The sequence below is a fragment of the Pogona vitticeps genome, chromosome 1, assembly GCF_051106095.1.
Source record: "Pogona vitticeps strain Pit_001003342236 chromosome 1, PviZW2.1, whole genome shotgun sequence".
Taxonomy (NCBI): domain Eukaryota; kingdom Metazoa; phylum Chordata; class Lepidosauria; order Squamata; family Agamidae; genus Pogona; species Pogona vitticeps.
Window position 1 is genome coordinate 52,820,600 of NC_135783.1, and position 6,336 is coordinate 52,826,935.

Below are 6,336 nucleotides of genomic sequence, written 5' to 3' on the forward strand. Positions count from 1 at the left end.
TTTTACATACTTTGACTTCTGTTATCAGCTGGGACAAAACTACTTCATAAAAGGCAGAATTGCTGCTTTTTGTAACAAAGCATGGAGCCTTGCCTCCAGCTGTGTTTTCATTGTCTCTGCTACACATCTTCTGCTGTCAGCACTATCTTTTCAACTTTGATTTATCATTGTCCTGGTTCATCTCTTTCTATTCTCCAACTGCTGTTTCATGTATTTCTCTTAAAAGTCCATCTGGACTTCACTCCTTCTGGGAGGGTTTTGTTTTTCATTTTGTTTTGTTTTTGTTTTGTTGTATTGGTTTTTCCATTAACTAGTATACTGTGTTAAAAGAAATGTAGCCAAATGATGACATTTCCTTTAACCCTTCAAGAAGAGGCATCCCAGTTTATTGCTGGGCAGCCCAATTAGCCATTTGGGTGGGCTACCAATCACAAAGATAATTTACAGCCACTTAAAATGTACTGAATTTGTGGGACAGGCTGTATTGTTTGGCCAGAACAGGTTGCTGTACAGAAATAAGTACTGTATTAGATATGATTAAGATGTTTCGGCAACTAAATCCCATATAGTTTAAAGCAGGGGTGGGCAGGAGATAGACAAGGACACTGGTGCTCGTGATCTGTAATAGCTCGGCAAGGGTTTAAAATTCCCCAAAGAACTTTGGCTTTTAAAATGGTTTATGGTCTGCTTTCAAACAATGTTTTGTTTCTGGTTTGTTATCATGTTGTATTTTTTGCTCCTGGGGCCCGTATAGGAAAAAAAAGGATTTTAAAAAATACTTGCTATAAAACAATGATAAACCATAGCAATAGTTCAAAGCCTTCCCTCCATGCCTAAATTAGGTTATTGAAAAAGCACACTGGAGGGTATTTTTGTGTGTGTGTGAAATAACTTGTGAAGCTGGATCTGGCACTGATGGCATGCACTTAGGGACATTGTGTTCCTTACCTCTGAACATAGGTCTCCTCGTCAGAGCCACCAGGCATGCTAAAACACCATGTCATAACCAGAATTCTTTTGACTTCTGACCTCTCAAGAATGAGGCAGTGTTCTGCTACATGCTGAAACTGCTCAACAAACCACAGCTTTTCCGGCCGTAATTGTCAATCACCACATCTAAATCCTGACTTGTGCTGCAGCAGACCCCAGTCTATTTTCATTTTGAAAAATGAAGGGATCACTGTTTCCTATTGTTTGTCATTGTTTGTCACTTGTCAGTAGGGAAGGAACAAAAGAAACCCGAGAGTCTCCTTTATTTTCTTTTAATAAAAGTTTTACAGAGGCCGAATGCCTTTCTTTGCATATGCAACAGGCCTAAGTTTGTTTAGCACACAGTATAAATCTGGTAGGGCCCCATCAAATTGCTGTGGGACCAGATCTGGAATGTTGGCTTTCGCTGGTCACCCTTTCCAACATGGCGGGGGGGGGGACCAAAGTGGAAAAACACCAAGTGTGAAACTCTCCATGTGTCATTCCTTTATTACACTCTTAAACTGCAAGCAACAGTTCTACCAGGCAACTGCTTGTTCCATAAAAAGTTTTTCTACAAAGATAATTTTTGTAGAAAAGAACAGTGTTGCCAAGGAAAGCCCAGATTTAGCAGCCATCACCAGGCAAAGGAGTTAACTTCCTACTTCCCTTCATTTTGTGGCCCTAATTATAAAAAACCAACAACACCCTCCCATATTATGTAACAAAATATGCAACACTAAGTTATGTGTTTAGTAATATGTCCAGATTGGTCTTCATTGTACAGGACAAGAGTCCATGCCGGCTGGAATGATAAGAGAGGCTGCCCGAACTTTCTAGAGGATGTAGAAAGATGGAGTAGACATGGTCTAGAGGGGCAGGGTATAAATTTAATAAATACATAAATAAATGTGAGGGTTGGAAGGCTGATTTAGGATTATCTTTTCTTTTGAATAATGCTCCTCTTCAGATTTCAGGCTTCAAATGTTACATCAACCAATTTGTTTTCTTTCATTTCAGCTGTATCTTCTGGTATATACACTGGTTGTGTTACGTGATATGACACGGACCTAAAGATAAACTACATTAAAAAACAACAAAACTAAATGTGTGAGCTTTGGGTTCCCTCAAAAATGTCAGCCCCACAAAATTGCTAGTTATTATATGTAACATTACTGACCAGTCCATTGCTTAATGGCATTCCACTCACTCCTGATTATTGGTATCTTCTTAGACTACAACAGAAGCATTTTCCCATGCTGTTTAACATGCCTCTTTGTATGCTAACAACCTTCTTACAAAAGAAAAACTTGTTCTATTCCTCAACTGGACTCAATATATTAGTCATAAGGCAAAAAAGTGAGTCCCAGGACCCAGTGAAGCGAGGCTTCAGCCAAATACCCGGAAAGCCCCTTTGGACCATATGAATCCCCTCTGGATCAGTTCCAAAGATGGACTACCTTCCAGCTCCCAGCGATGCGAAGCTCCAGTCAAATGCATGTAGAAGATCCTTTGGGCCATCAAGATGAATGCCTAAAGACTTATGTGTACGAGGATCCTCATGAACATCATAGAATAAAATTCTCAACCATACCTTAGAGTCTCCATCTTTTCTTATGTCCTGCCACAGTTCCTGCCATCTTTGTACACATCATTGGACACACTTCAAAATGCAGATGGGCTACTCAGTGTGTGCTGTGTTCAGGACAAAGATTGGAAAATTTATTTTTTGCATGTCCACTGGCTGGAGAAATCTGGAAGTTATCATCCAAAAGAGTAGCCTTCTCAAGTGCTGGTGTAGGATTCAGCTTTGGCATGTGTCCACATGGATTTTGAATACTGTATTCAGAGAACAGCCAATGCATTGAACATCATCTTCATGGTAAAACATCCATGCTTCAGATTTTGCTGCCATGTGCTCCTTTCCAATGAAACAATCTGCTTCTGTTTAGAAGTTGCAGTAGAAACAATTTTATGACTATTAATTTGCAATATTGATACTATAAATTACAGTATCCAGAAAGCACAATGCAATTTCAACAGAAATCATAAGAATGTTATCAGTTTGTACACTTCTCATTAACACATGTTGTACATAAAATAAACTGATTCCTTGATTTTACTGTCTAAATAAACTAATTCCATGTTAACATATACTGTACAACATCATAAACTGTGTAAATGTTTACTGATCTATTCTTTTCTTATAAAAATCCTCTTCATGGTCATTGACTTAATGAAGCTAAACCCTTTCATCAGTATTAAGCAGCAGCACCATAAGTTATCTGTCCACCACCTCATCTCATCCTAACTGTGAAGGAAGAGGAAAGATTGTTTGTAGTTAATCTGCTCATTGACTTTGGCCCAACCACTGTTCCTCTCATACTAGTGCTGTCCAGCTCTGCAAGGGGTAGTCAGTTTTAATCAGTAATCTTAAATCTTGTTGATCCATGCTACAATGATGTTAGAGAGGAGTCTGGAAAAGCTCAGCTGTTCATTTTCTGGGAGAGAATGAAATTTCTGCCAACCAAAGAAGTGAAGGGGGTGCATGTGTAGGTTGGGGAGGCATTGCTGCTCTGGGGTTTGGTGACATTGTCACAGCGCTTGTACTTGGCAAGACACAAAGATCTCTTAAGGTGGGGGTATCATTATCATTTGTATGGATCAAAATAAATATATCCACAGCATGTGGTTTCTCTTAATGCTCACTGCATATCAACTCTAAATCTCGTTTCAAACAACATACAAGCACATAGAGATGGTGTGTGAGAGGAGACAGAGAGAGAGGGAAGGAGAACTGAGAAAATAGTGAGCGGTAGATGCATAAAATCCAGATATTCTCTCTCACAGACATAATATCACCGTGATCAGCCACATGCTGTAGCCTGTCGTATCTTGGATCACCACCTCCCTATGCATATTTTTGTGTCGCACTTGGGACCTGCCCTTAGACACATTACATGATGAGCTTACCACAAATAGTTCAGGAACAGAGAGTGGCACACTTAAGCTTGAGAATCAAGTCCTTTCTTGCATAATAGGCACAGCATGTTACGTTGAAATTCCTAGAAATAATGCACAATGGAAGCAGGGTTTTCCTCATCATTGTGTAATTGTTGTGCTCACATTATGGACCCTCCCTAATCTGGATGTCATATGGCTATGTCAATGTTATGAGTTGCAGGGAGCGGGATGTTGGATGCTTCTCCTGTAGTATTGGCTTTCTGTAAGAGTTGTAAGTACTAGTTTCTTCTAGCAGTGATGGGATATGCTGTATTTGCCAAAGGACAACGTATCTGTCAGTTCTTCCCATTCACCCTCTTGTTGCCGCCTATAATCTTTAATGTTCCATTTTGGCCTGTTTTTTTAAGTTTGAAATATCATCTAAGATTGCCCCTGTTTATTGATTATTCCTTTAATCTGATCAGTAAGAATCTTGTAAGAATGGATTTGTTTGTTTGCTTTTAAAAATGGCTTTCCTGCCTGCTGACCTCCCAAGAAATTTAGGAACAAATGGTTAGGAACAAATTTTGAAAATCAAAAATTAGATTAAAACATTACTGAAAGGCAAAACATTATTGAAAGGTAAAAGCATAGTCAAGAATTCAGTTTTAAGGACCAGTCTAAAAGATCAAAGGCTTTTAGAACAATGCAGCTTTAAAAGTGCAACAGAGATGCAGCAAGCCTAGGGAAAGATTCCCATACATGCTGATGGTTCCAAGAGGCACAATGGAGAATTGAACTCCCAACCTCTGGCTCCACAATCAGATGCCCTGCTAACCATCAGCCAGCTCCTTGCTTTCTCACTGCCTGTTTAATAAGATTATGAACATGTGTTTGTTACAGACTCACAAGTCACATCTAATTTATGGATTTTCAAGATATGTGAGATATTTAAGGAGTGGCTTTATCATTTCTGCCATAATACCTTAGCAGCTTCTGAAAGTCAGATATGTTGCTTAACAAACAACTGCTGCAAGCTTTAATTGATTAATGTATAGATTAATATGATAAAATATTGAATTTTACTAAAAAGACATTCATTAGCAGTCAGACAAGCAAAGGAAAATGTTAATTATTTTTTTATCCAGATACTTATAAAAGAATTCATATACTTGTCAATGACAATCATCCTCTGTTAGAAAGAAAGATATAAAAAATCCAAAATGTTGCAATGTGCTTATGCACCATTTGGGGCCAAAATAGGATGGATGGATGGGTGGATGGATGGATGGATGGGTTTTGTTTTAGACATTTTTATACAGCCCAATTTAGTGACATGCACTACTCTAGGCACTACCACGAACGTTCTCTGGAAACAAAAAAATAAAATAAAAAAGCTAAAAACAACAATCATAAACAAACATGAAAGTTAAAACCCCAACAAGTGCAACAAGTGACAACATTTCCACCGAATCCTGAGTTCATTATCTTTTTTATACCATTAAAAATATAGCTGAAAAATGGTGCAAACACCAATTTACAAAGAAACCAAGCTTACAAAATTTATCAGTTGCATAGAACTAGAGGAGCAAAATGCAGTGAGCCACAGAAGTACCACAGTGTCGTCTACTACTACTACTACTACAGAGTCTTCCAAACAATAAACATAGTTCCAGGAAAAGGACCCAGGTATCTAAAACATTATTTACCAGTTACAGTCACAATCACAGTCAACCATAATGGGAATGACCCAATAATTCATTAAACTTCCACAGATTATATTTTCTGGGCTCTGTTTCCAGAATACCACTGATTGATCATATTATATACTTGAGCAGATGTTGTATAGAAGTTGTGCTAATTACTGTAATTATCATTTCCACTTCATCCAGTGTGATTTATGAAACTGGCTTGGTTTGATTAGCATGGAGGATGGAGTTTCAGACCATTCCTCAAATGTATGTCTCTCTTCTGGGCTTGAACCATCTCCAGACAGCTCATGAATTAGAGTTTCCACAGAATCATCAGTGTCTTCTTCTTTGGGCTTCATCTGAACTTAATCAGGATTTGGAGACATGGCTTTTTAAGCCAGTTATAGTTAGCCAATTACAGAAGAATGGACAAGGATATTTTTGAAGCCTGAGGCATTTGCTGGAAAATGAAATGTTAATCCATTATCTACATAATAGAAAATCTACCTATGTGAAAAAGAATTCTTCCACCAGAACCTCAATACAAACATACAATCAGTTTGCTTATAGTCCTGTTAAACCTTTACATTTCCTTGTATTCTTAACACAAACAGAAGATGGCCAGCACACGCTCCCAGATGAAGCACAACTCCCAACCATCGGTAGAGCTGCTTTTTCCCTTGTTGTTTTGCTCACTGAAAATTGACAAGTCTGGAGAGGAGAAGCTCTTGCT